Below are 13628 nucleotides of genomic sequence, written 5' to 3'. Positions count from 1 at the left end.
TAGTATAATATTGGTTGCCCTGCATTATATGTTAAGTATTTATTGCTGTTTACAAAAACCTGCTTTGCTAAATATTGTATTTACCTTTATTCATTTTTAACTGCATAAAATTTTCTCAGTCTTCTGCCACAAATGTAAATTGCAAACATCTTTTCAATTTCAGACACATTGGGTGGTATTCATAGTCGTTACACATAAGCAGACCAGGTAAGAGCACAGGCAACACCTAAGCACAGCTATAGCATGATACAGAGAGAGTCGTTCTACTTAGGCACAGTGGTTTGAACCAGTTTGATAAAAAATATACAATGAGGCAGTAATGAGATATAAATGAGGCATGTGTAACAAATTTATGACTCTCTCATGGAACTGAGGAGCTCTTCCCATCTTTCACTGATTCAGTCACTTTTCAATATGAAAGTGCACCATGTGCATAAAGGTGATAAAAAAAAAATCACACCCTTTCTATCCACTTTGCGATCTGGAAGATGTTTGCTTTCACTCCCAGTTTAGCTATCTCAGATCCTAAGGTGCTGATTTCAGCCATACCAAAACCAGGTCCACCAGGTGGCACTTACCACCTAGGAAGACAAAGATATTGGTAAAGGCTAACCCATCTGAAGTTTACTGATCAGGACATTTTGGACAGCTTTAGAGTGAACAGAGACATAATATAAGCTTTACTGATTTTTTTCTGGCCCACTGACATGGCAGGGGGAATGTCTGGCCTTTCTATACTTATGATATTGAAGTATGTATAGGCCTAATTATACTTACCACAGCGGGACTGCTAAAGCCAAACTGGGGTCACTCCGGATATTTCTCAGTCTTCTGCTCGACAATACTTCAGCAGTTTCTCAAAATACTCTTAGCGAATATGGATCAGTATATCTATTTCCTAATGTCACCTCAGTACCAAGCCAGTATCATGCATGCAGTCTATAGAATGGCATGCTTTTCTGAGATTCTTGATGAAATAGATTGCAGCTATGTTGCTATTAGGGCCCCCATCTGTATCATGGGTAGTGGTACCAGAATAGGAAGGGCTACCATTCCATCAACTGCCAGATAGTGTGCAATGCATGGGGTGCATTACCAATGTGCCAGTCCACAATTCCCATATTTATCAGACACGCTTACTGTACCACCTCTTCCTGAATGGTGATTCATCATGGTCATCTTGTTGGTAAATCCAGACTATTAATATTTCTAATCACAATAATTTCTGTACTTATAGAGCTGCAAAGGTACTATTGAGTAAACAAACATATTTTTTTAATGCATTCCTTCCACTTTTGTTTTCTAGGTGATGCAGACCACCTCTTAAACCTAGACTAATTGCAAGAGTCCATAACCCCAAGGGACCTGCTGAGGAATGTTTCAGCACTGCCCTGTAACAGAAAATAACAGGATAAAACCAGCAGCATGCAGAATCACAGAATAAGCAAATGGAAACAAAGTAATTCCACAAAATCTGTGATGCCAAAATAACTGTTTAATTAGTAACAAACAAAGCTTTCGGATAAAAACAATCCTTCATCAGTGTTTCACATTAAAAGTTCAAACATCTCATTATATATTTAACTTAAGTTAATCATGTGACAGAGCCAACCTATCCCTAGTCAATATAAAAATCTCTATAAAATATATTTAAAAAACATAATATACTTAAATACAAACAGCCCTTTCTCAAAAAATATTTGCCAGTTAAATCGAGATGTTTTAACTTTTAATGTGAAACACTGCATACCCAACACATAAACATCTGCATACTCAACACAGAAACACACAAAAACATACTCGGAGGCTCTAAATTTATTTATTTATTTATTTATTTATTTTACATTTGTTAACTGGGAGAGTCCGACTGGATACATGTCCATTTTCAGCGGAGGCCCGGGGAGAAAAGCTCCACGTATAAGCAAATAAGAATACACTATGTTGATATAATACAGTATGTTCACTTAAGTATTTTACACAAGAATAGGAGACATTTTAGAATATTTCTACTCATTGCTCAAGACATATAAAGAAAAAAAATATTCAAAAAAGAACACAAAAACTCATAGTATAACAGACTTTTTCCTTTTAGGTAGACCTTTCGGATAGTAGTAGCAGGAATTAAATAGGATAATAAGACTAGGGAATTATATAGAAAAGGGGATAAGAGGGAAGACAGAAGAGAGAAGTGGTAGTGGTACCGTCACTGGTCCTAAAGGGAGGAGGAAAAAACTTGTTTAGTTGAAGTCAGACTGGGCTTATACATTGGCATAGCCAGTGTATCTGAAGGTGGTGATTTAGTCTCTTTTTGAAGAGTTTTATGGAGGAAATGGTGGTGAGGCTGGATGGAAGGGAGTTCCAGATTTGCATTGGCAAAGAGGGCATCACCCCCTGAGTTGTTGGATTTTACCGTTTGAGCTAGTAGTTTGTTTGAGGAGTGTAAACTATTGAGATTGTTGTAAGGTTTGATTAAGTTTATCAGTGCAGGGGTTTTGTCAGATTGTTTAAGAATTTTAAATGCTACTATGAGTTGGCTCTGCTGTAGAAGGTTGGGGAATTTGATCCAACCCAGGCTTTGTAGGTTGGTACAATGATGGGTTCTATAGGGTGTGCCAGTTGCAAATCTTGCAATATGATTATAACAACATGCAAGTTTGTTTAATTCAGTAGTGTTAAGATTTGTGAAAATAGGGGAAGCATATAAGAGGGTGGAGAGGAGATGGGAGCGGGCAGTGGCTATTTTGCTATTGGGCTAAGAAAGGATTATATTCGATACAGCGACCCAAGTCTTTTGTTTACGGTTTTAACAGTTTGATTAATATGGATATCAAATTTAAGTTTATTGTCAATGGTCACTCCCAGGAGTTTAGTGTGGGAGTCAGGGAGATGATTGTCCCATTTTGGATTGGATATGGAAGGGTGTGGGTATGATCTTGTGAGTGGGGTAGAAGATTAACAGTTTGGTTTTATTTGGATTCAGAATAAGTCGATGTCCCAGTAGCCAATTTTCAACTGCTGTAAAGCATGATTGGGTTTTTGATAGTAAATTAACTGGGGATGAATCAGAACAGACTAACGTTGAATCGTCAGCATATTGAATGCATGTGGCATCTGGGATGGCTTTATAGAGGTCATTAATAAAAACAGTAAAGAGGAGAGGTCCCAGTATGGAACCTTGAGGAACTCCTATGGTATTAGATAGGAGGCTAGAGAGCCTGTTCTGCCAGAGTACAGCTTGCTGTCTATCTTGGAGATAGGCTTGAAACCAATCTAGGGTTATGTTGTCTAGATGGAGATTTTTTAGGGTATTGTGTAGTAGTTGATGGTTCACCATATCAAAGGCCTTTGATAGGTCCAAAAAGAGAGCTGACGATATTTTTTTGTTATTCCGGTTGTGATTAATTGTTTCAATAAATGAGAGGAGAGCAGTGGTTGTACTATGGTGTGGCCTAAAGCCATGTTGAGAACTGGAGAGTAGGTTGTTTTGGGTAAATAAATCTGCCTAAACAGCAAAGACCTCCTAAGCAGATATCCAAGCAACAGCCACCCCTCAACAATACCCACGAATCACATATCTCACAAAATCAGTGTGCCTCACAGTCACAGCCCTTAAGGCCAAACAACACACCAAATACACTTGTTATAGGGGACTCTATTGTCCGGCACACTGACATCCCACTCATCAGACTTAACAAGGAGAAGGTCATTGTAAGCTGCCTGTCAGGTGCCAGGATCTGCCACATAACGCAAGCACTCAGGTCACTGCAAAGCAAGTACAAGTATGACACCATCATTGTCCATGCTGGTGTGAATGACCTGAGATGTACCTCCCTGGACTACATGAAAAGAGACATAGAGGAGCTCTCTGACCATGTAGCCCAGGCTGGTATGACCCTGACCTTGAGTAGCATCTTGCCCTCACCAAGAATGATGCCACAGTATAAAGACAAAATTATCAGTTTCAACAATTGGCTAAAGTATTGGCGTCATTCAAAGGGGATCCAGTGTCTGTCAGCCTGGGATGACATGCTCGACAAGCCACGTTGCTTCACTAGGGACGGCTTGCACCTGTCACACTTAGGCTTTCATATACTGGCCAAGGCTCTTGCCACCCCCATAGTGCCTTTTTTAGGCAAGGCGCAAAGGAAAAACCCATCTCCATAGAGAACCCAAGGATAAAAACACTAAAGGCAATGCTACTCAATGCCAGAAGTCTAAACCTCAAGATGCATGCACTCGAGGCTCTCCTCAGTATGGAGAATATCAATGTCTGTGCAGTAACAGAAACCTGGTTCAAGGCTCCTGAGAGCACCCCAGCACTACCAGGTTATAACTCATACCATGCATTTTGGCCCCAAAACTTGGACTGAAGCACAAAAGGAGAGGGAGTATCTATATTCATCAAAGATACCTACACCTCCAGGTTAGTGGCACTGCACAAAGCATCGGAAACCATCCATGTGCAGCTAACAGCAGGCAAAACTGCCTTTCAGTTTGTAGCATGCTACAGAACACCCTCCCTATTACAAGAACCCCACTTGGCATTCCTGAGAACACTGGAGAATATGAAGGTCTCTCCAAACACTATGTTATTGGGTGACTTCAACTTCCCAAACATTGACTGGGAAAACTAATCAAGCCCAAACACCCTCGCCAAATGGTTCCTTGAATTTCTAAACTTTAACGCAATGGAACAACTGGTCACCACTCCCACAAGAGGGAACAACATACTGGACCTGGTCATCACCAACATGGGGACTCTATGTTCCACACCAGAGGTAAACCCCTCATTCGTAAGATCAGACCATAAACAAATTTCCTTGGACATCCATATCCCGTCCCCACCCCCAGCCAAGGAAATCACTGTAAAGAATTTCTCAAAAGCCAACTTTGCACTTCTCAAGACTGAGGTGGAATCCTTCAAAGCCCCTGGGCCAGAGGATAATACAGCCCAATCCGCAGAATCCTTTACAAATGCATTCTATGAGCACCTGCAGGAATGCATGGATCGTGCTATCCCAAATAAAACCAAGACTCACTCCTCCAAAAACAGGAGACCGGTCTGGTGGACCCTGGCCATAAATAAACTATACAACAGAAGGAGGAAGCTACTACATGACAGAGCAAAATCCCAAAAAGTGAAGGCATCTCTGATCAGTATTAGCAAGAAACTTCGATCCCTCATAAAATCATCAAAGGCCAGTTTCGAAAGAAAAATTGCCCTAGACACTAAAGATAATCACAAGGCCTTCTTTAGTTATGTCAGGAACATGGGCAGAAACTCTCAGATATGCTCTAAATTGTTGCATAACGGTACAAAATATACCAAACCTACACACATAGCCAACATCCTGGCAGACAGATTCAGCGCAAACTTCTCCCCCCCCCAAAGGAGCAAATGCCTATCCCAACTGAATGTAACCTCCCTGACATCACAGATGCACAGGTGAAAGCTGCCCTCTCCAAAGCAAACAACACAGCATCTATGGGACTGGACAGTGTCCCAGGCTGTGTCTTATATGAGCTCCAAGAAGAACTGAACCCTCACATTAAGTCACTGTTCAAACTTAGCCTTCCTACAGGATATGTACCCAAAGAATGGCGTACAGCTACAGTGGTCCTACTCCACAAAGGTGGTGCCACAACGGACCCCGGAAACTATCGCCCCATAAGCCTGACTAGTCTGGTCTGTAAAGCTATGGAGCGTATTATCATGGAACTCATAAACAAAGACATTGGGAGCCACCAGACACTAGACCCTACCCAATTTGGCTTTGTTAAGGGCAGATCTTGCCTCTTAAACCTAGTTGATTTCTTTGAAACAGTTACCAAAGCCATAGATGAGGGCAAGGTAGTTCACACAGCCTACCTGGACCTCGCAAAAACCTTCGACACAATACCCCACTTGGGCATCATAAATAAGCTTACCAGCTTAAATATCAACCCCTATATCACAAGATGGGTTGCAAACTGGCTCAGAGATAGAATCCACATGGTCAGACTCGCAGGTGCCATGTCTGAATCCAAACCAGTTACAAGTGGCATCCCACAGGGCTCAGTTCTGGGACCTCTCTTGTTCAGTATATACTTCTCTGAGGTTCAGGCTAACACAGGGGGGATTATGGCTGACAAAGTTCGCAGATGACTGCAAACTGGGGGCCATAATCTAATCTCCAGCTGACACAAGCATCCTCCAAAAGGGTCTCACAGAGACGGATGCTTGGTGCCAGAGCCACGGCCTCAAGCTAAATGCTAAAAACTGCATAGTCATCCCCCTTGGGAAAAACAAGGTGCCCACAAATTACCACATAGGTGGTAATCCATTAAGTATGGAAGAAGTAATTAGAGATTTGGGGACCAACGTAGATAGTAATCGCTCCTTTGATAATCACGTTGCCAAAGTGGTTAGAAAGACCTTCTATATAGCCCACCTTATCATGAAAGGGTTCGCATTTAGATCAAGAGAGGTCATTGTGCCCCTCTACTCATCACTCATCAGGCCCATAATTGAATACAATGCCCCTTCTGGGATGTACCTTACCCGACACCTGCAGCAACTGGAGATACCCCAAAAGTACCTCAACAAGAGGATCATGGGTTACAAACAGATGTCCTATGCAGCTCGACTAAAGAAACTCCAGCTCTACTCAGTTGCTTACTGCCTACTCAGAGGCGATCTATGCCTGACGTACAAAGCCATGTCAATCCCAGAATTAATGGACATGCTCCACCTCAAAAAATCCAAGTCCCTTAGAGCTACACGCTCCAGGGACCTAAACCTCAGCACAAAAATAAATAGGACATGCTGGAGGGACAGATTCATTTCCCAGAGGCTCCCCTCACTCTGGAATAGAATCCCAATTCATGTTAGAGATAGTCCCTCGCTGACCCTCTTCAAGCGAAATCTGGACACGTGGATGGGAAATCGCAAATTCACCCCTGGGATCTCTTCTGTGTCCCTACTAGACAGAGGCACAGTAAACTAATCTTAAAAAGGTACCTTCTATGACCTACTTTAAAGAGGCACAGTAGGCTAATCTAATAGGGAGGCGGAAGCCAAATACACTCTGGCTAGGCTTATAAATGTCCGAGGGCAGATAGCCTACTATCTACCTATGAACCTATGAACCTATGATGAAGTATGGTTTTATCTGAAAGCTTTGCTTGTTACTAATTAAACAGTTACTTCAGCACTGTGCTGTCCCAGACACAGACAGTCATTGAGTAATTGTTTGGCCTACTCAAAGCCTGTATCCATTGCTTGCATGAGTTGAGGGGTCCCTTCAGTATGACCCTACTACTGAATGAAGGATGTTTACCACCTGACAAATTCTGCTGAGCATGATCATCCAGCAATCTGGGGACAGCTAGTCTCTGATAGTCATAGCGCAAACTGATGAATGAAAACAACAAACAAACTGAATACAATAAATGCCAATGCACCATGTCCATTCAGCTATAAACCACAAACTTGAATGGTAAAAAATAGATACTTTAATGACAAAACATACAATGTTAGCGCTTTCGTTTAAATCTCTGTTAAACTTCCTCAGACATTTAAAATGTGTTACATCATTTCCTTTTATATCGCCACTTTGTTTCCCATTGGACTCTCATTAACATAAATTAGCATATACATGAATAATACCATTTGAATCTATCTATATATGTATTATCAACCCAATATGTGGATTTGTTCACAAAAAACTTAAAATGCTGCAGCAATATACATTTTAAAAAATACTGAATTGGCATTTAAAATATTTAAAAGTTTTAAAACTTGGAATTGTTTAAAAATGTCATAAAATTATTTTTTACATATAAAGAATGTGAAAAATTTAATAAATGTAAGAACTGAAATAATGTTGCATCAAAATGGTTTTAAACAAGAAAAATGTAAATATTTACAAATAAATAAACACTACAATAACATGTAAAAAACTGAACAATTATACAAAGCATATAAATAACTTGAAATGCATGCCATTAAACAATTTTCTTTGTAATGCTTTTAATTTTAATACAGGTTCCTTTTTATTGCTATAGATCACGTAAGCATAATGGAAAAGGAACAATAGGGGGACATATCTAGAACTCAAAGAACTAAAATGGCAAATTAGAGTTCAAGCCGATAATGGCCAGGAATTAATGAATGCACCTCTATAGCACCTGTATTAAAATTAAAAGCATTACAAAGAAAGAAAATTGTTTAATGGCATGCATTTCAAGTTATTTATGTGCTATGTATAATTGTTCAGTTTTTTACATGTTATTATAGTGTTTATTTGTAAATGTTTACATTTTTCTGGTTTAAAACCATTTTGATGCAACATTATTTCAGTTCTTACATTTATTACATTTTTCACATTCTTTATATGTAAAAAAGAATTTTATGACATTTTAAACAATTCCAAGTTTTAAAAGTTTTAAATATTTTAAATGCCAATTCAGTATTTTTTAAAATGTATATTGCTGCAGCATTTTACGTTTTTTGTGAGCAAATCCACATATTGGGTTGATAATACGTATGTAGATATATTCAAATGGTATTATTCATGTATATGCTAAGTTAATGAGAGTCCAATGGGAAACAAAGTGGCGATATAAAAGGAAATGATTTAGCACATTTTAAATGTCTGAGGAAGTTTAACAGAGATTTAAACGAAAGCGCTAACATTGTATGTTTTGTCATTAAAGTATCTATTTTTTACCATTCAAGTTTGTGGTTTATAGCTGAAGGGACGTGGTGCATTGGCATTTATTGGATATAGTCATAGTGCAGGCAAAGATGGTCATCTTGTCCATAACAATGGGCCATGATATTCGCTACACAAAACTGGGAATGCATGCAGTGTCACTTGTGGACTCTGCTGAGTCGTTCATAGCCCACTTACTCTATACATTAGACATTTCTCCTTATATCAAGAATTTTTTTCATAATTTATTACCAGTCATCATTTGTGCAGTGCTGAGGGTGTCAATGCCAACAGTAATAGTTATATTGGCAGATTTTGACTGAAGTATAAAACAGACATATTTAGGGGGTTGCTGTGATTGTTACATTGCACTGTACTGTCACTCACAGATTATGATGAATTAGCAAATGCAAAGAATAAAAAAATTCTTGCCTTAAAAAATGAAGTCTGTTTTTATTTTATTTTTTAATATTTCATTTTTACTGCTATACTAATGTTTTTCAGATACAAAGACAACTGAAGCCTAAGTTGGCCCTGTTTGAAAAGTGATTTTTGAGATAGTAATCTCTATGTTTCTGATGTTGAAAATTGCACTTATATTTGGAAGGTTTCATACACAATATCCCCTATGGATAGAGTGAGTGATGGTCCCATATATACTGAGCAAGTGCTGATATGTGAGCCTGATGCCAAGTTGCTTCAATCATGAGATCTACTGAACAGAGGTGAACATCTTGCTGTTGCTACAACAATACTGCAAGACATACACCTTGATTGAGAGGTTCTGACACATGTTGTGATAGTCTGAGGAGGCCTGTCTGCCTTCTTCTTGGGAGACTCCACATGAATGATTGCAGGAATTTCTTAAGATGCAGATGGTTTGGGGCCTACTCATCCACCATGAATGGACACAGTCCCATGCCCATGTCCGTCTGTGTTCCAGTGTGTGCCTGGTAACCTTTTATTAGTGTGCACATAGATGCTGACATGAATGCCATGGGTGCAACCGTATGCACAAGAATCATCATTGCACTGCTCCTGGCCACCACCATTCCCTTGTACTGCAGACATGTGTCATCATCTCTACCTGACTCTCAGTAACAGTAGCCTGGGCCTGAACTATGTCACAGCAAATGTGGTGCTTGGCAACCAAATCATTGTGTGCCTTGGAGCTAACTGTAAAATATATCTTCACCTAGCTTCTCTGTCTATAGTTGTGAGAGTGGGCACTGCTTACCTTGCAAATGTGGTCTCTTAATCAAGAGTTTCAAGCTGTGCACAAGAAGTGGAGGTACATGGTGACCCTCCCCCCACTGTAATGTCATTTCCTCATTCAGCTAAGTGTGTGAGCCTGTTTCACTGCTTACAGAGTTATATACATGCTTTGGGATGGGAAGCTCTGCTAGCTCACTTTTTGACTGAGTTCCACTGATATCAGGCTGTGTCATGAGTATGAGATTTATGTCATCATTGCTAACTGCTATTCTGTCTGTTGTGCTGAAGCACAGGACATGGTTGTTTCTGGTGCTGACCCTGTGAAGAAACATGACCTGTGACTGATAGAATATTTTTTACATAAATATATCATGCCTGCAATTACTGTGCATTGTCTGTATAGTTTGTGAGATACTTAACATTGATGGATTACTTGATGATGAAACATGCAGAGGTTATATGTACACAGGGATCATGCCAAGCACGTGTAAGGGTTATATGCAAACAGTTACCATGCCAAGTACATCTCAGTATAATTTAGCAAAACCACACTAATCTTCCACATTGCTTGACTGTGGTGTCCACAAGTGTCAGAATGCACTGGAGTCCACCCCACCTCTGATTCCAGCGGCATCCTCATACATATCGAAGTCATCACCCCTTATAGAGAGAAAGTACTCTTCATCCCATGTTAAAGGTTGCAGTGAGGAGGGGCCACAGCAAATGCTGCTACAGCAATTGCATTGGGGCTAGCTTTTCCTAGCATGTCCCACCATGTCATTCAGTCTTTTCCTACACTCTGCCAAAGTTCAGTTCCTTTCCCCTAGGCTAATGACCAACAGTGCCTTCATAAGCCTAGCTGTACAACCTCGCCCAACCCAACTGTATCCCTTAACAACATGGCCCTCCCCCAAATTTGTCTGAAAATAGACCAAAATTCTCCTGCTGCTGCAAGTGGCATACCTGCAGAAGTTGGAGCAGACCTCCCTTAACAGGCCCTGTAAGAAAATTTATATTTAGGAAGAGTTGGGAGATATGATCTGCCTTCATTGATGTGCACCCCCTTCTCTGAAGAACAGTGTAGGCAAAAGTCCAATGACCTACAGCAGAGAAGGAGGGATCAGGTGGCTGAGTGGGTTTCAGGGTAAAGGACCGAAGGCCAAAATTTTGTAGCTAATACTGTATTTCTTATATATCATAATAATATATATCAGCATCTATCTACATCCTTATTTTGCTATTTATGTATTTTACATATCTATTTACATGCATGCTCTACTAGTAATTCTTCATAGGTTAGACAAGGCAGTAAAAGTGTTGCTGCTATATGACACTTGAATGTCTTTCTTGGGAAATGTTCTTTTCCTGTAGTAGCTATAAATTGCAGTTCTAATTAACTGTTTTATTGTATTGATGGTACTATGTGCACTACATTATTTATAAAATGTAATTTACTATTAATAATCTTAAAGCTGTTATGCAGAAATGTATTTAACATGTATTATTATTATTTTGCATCACTATGCAAAACACTATTGATAATTTATTTGTGGATTTCTAGATGTTTTACCAAGTTTAGCAACGGTACATACAATGGTACCATACCAAGCATAGGGGAAGGGAGAGGACATGTAGAAAGATACTGAAGTACAAAATGTTGATTAGCTATGCATTAATATAAACTGCAATGTTTAAGGCCATAATGACTGACATAAAGAAATATGAATCTATCATTGCGATTCCATGGAAGTACGGGCAGTGATAAAGACATGTATTAAGAGATGAACACTAATGCCAGTAATTCCTTCCAATGTTAGACTGGACACTTACATTTTTTAGGCAATGTAATTTCTACATACTTCTGGCCTTCATCAAATTTACTATCTCCTGTGGTTGCTAGTGTAGCCAAACTTTCACCAACAGGTAGATTAACGTGTCATTTCCCCTTCTCCCAGTACAGATATTTGGTACCTCTGAATGTACCAACTCAGGGACGTTCATCATTCTCTCCATGCAGGAAAACACTAAAAACATTATTGTTTCCCAGGATTATAACTTTCTCAATTTTATCTCTGGGATTCATTAAACCCATGCAGGAATAGCGCTATTCCTGCAAGGAGTGGATCGTGCCAGTGCAGCACAGCAGCGCGCCTTGCATATTCATGAATGTGCGCTGCTGTACAACCTGCACATGCATGCTCTGTGAATGAGTGCAGGGGGCATGTCTGAGCATTGCTTGCACAGTAAACATGCCCCCTGCACTCAGGAAGTGCCATACAGCACTTTGAAAAGAAAACAGTGTCCGCGGACACTGTCAGCATACCCAAACTGAACATATATCTGCAGAATGGCCATATGTCTGTCCTGGCAAAGAGCTGAGGCTTGAAGTTATTAAATAATGACAAACATATGAGTGTAAGAACCCACATCCTCCATGTAAGACATGCTAATGCAAAACCTCTTACTCAACAACATCCCAAGTTTGTAAGAGCAATACTTAAAATCTGTCCTTCTTGCCCTCCCATAATGTTAGGCTTTGTCCACATTGTATGCTGTCAGAGGTGGAGAAGTATGACCGTTAGCTATGTACACAAACTAATTAAAATTAAAAAAATAATTAAATTTTTTTCTGTCCCCACTAAAGTTTAAGCATAGTTCAGCGGGTGTGCATGTCGTGCAGCAGTGTATAGCATAGCTTAAACACCTGAAGGAGCTTAATAGAAATATACAGCAAAGCTAGTCAAAGTGAAATAGTGTAGTGGTTAAAACTTTTGCTTAGCAAGCAGTCATTCATGGTTTGAGCCCCAATGCAGTCCATTCATTTTTATATGTGAAAACAGCACTAAAAGTATATTTTTTCATAAACAGGTAGTGAATAATATATATTTGTTAACCAGGTTATAGTGTAGCAGGTCCAAATGTGAGGTGTCAGTGTGGTACAGATGTGAAACCCCCATATAAATACTAGTGTCCCATACAGTATAGCCACAAAATAATATAATGTAATGAAAGCACATAGGGGGATGTTATGGAAGGGAAACATACATATCACAAGATGTTATTAAGATGGAATCAACCCCACAATCCTGTTAGTCCATAAAATAAAAGCTGAACAATGCTAAACTGTGCTCAGCTATGCTTAGCCAGAGTAAGCATTGCTTAAATTTATATGCTTAGCAATAATTAGTGTAGCTAAGCGGATTTGCCCACTGGTAAGCAGTGCTTAGCATCTACTCCTTTAAGCAATGCTAATATGTGTTAAGTGGGTTTGCCCATCACTTAGCTCAGCATATTCAAAATCAGCCAATCAGGGCAAAGGGCAGGAATAAAGCCCTATTTAAACCCTGCAGGTGTGAATACAACCATAACCAGTAGTAGCTGATCACTGCAGGCACTATGGCTGATGTTGGTGAAGGTGTGAACTTTCTGGTGCAACGTTGGGGCATTCAGGAGTCCAGGTTCATGGTTGGACTCCTTGTAAAATGCCATGAAGGGAGACTGTTGCAGGACCAGTACCAGGGCTCCCTATACAAAGTGGAGGCCTGAAACTGTCTCGCACATGACCTCACCAATCCTACTGGTATCCCTCAGACTGGTGAGCAGGTCTGGCACCATTATGCTGACCTGAAGCATAGGAAGAGGGACCTTTTGGACCAGTGGATCCAAAATGTTTGAGCAAAGAATGTCCCAGCAGTGTGTATGTATCAGCATCAATTA

The sequence above is a fragment of the Protopterus annectens genome, chromosome 5.part0 (genome assembly GCF_019279795.1).
Source record: "Protopterus annectens isolate FY-2018-M chromosome 5.part0, PAN1.0, whole genome shotgun sequence".
NCBI classification, from domain to species: Eukaryota; Metazoa; Chordata; order Ceratodontiformes; family Protopteridae; genus Protopterus; species Protopterus annectens.
The sequence above is the reverse complement of the archived record's forward strand: the minus strand, read 5'-3'. Positions refer to the sequence as shown.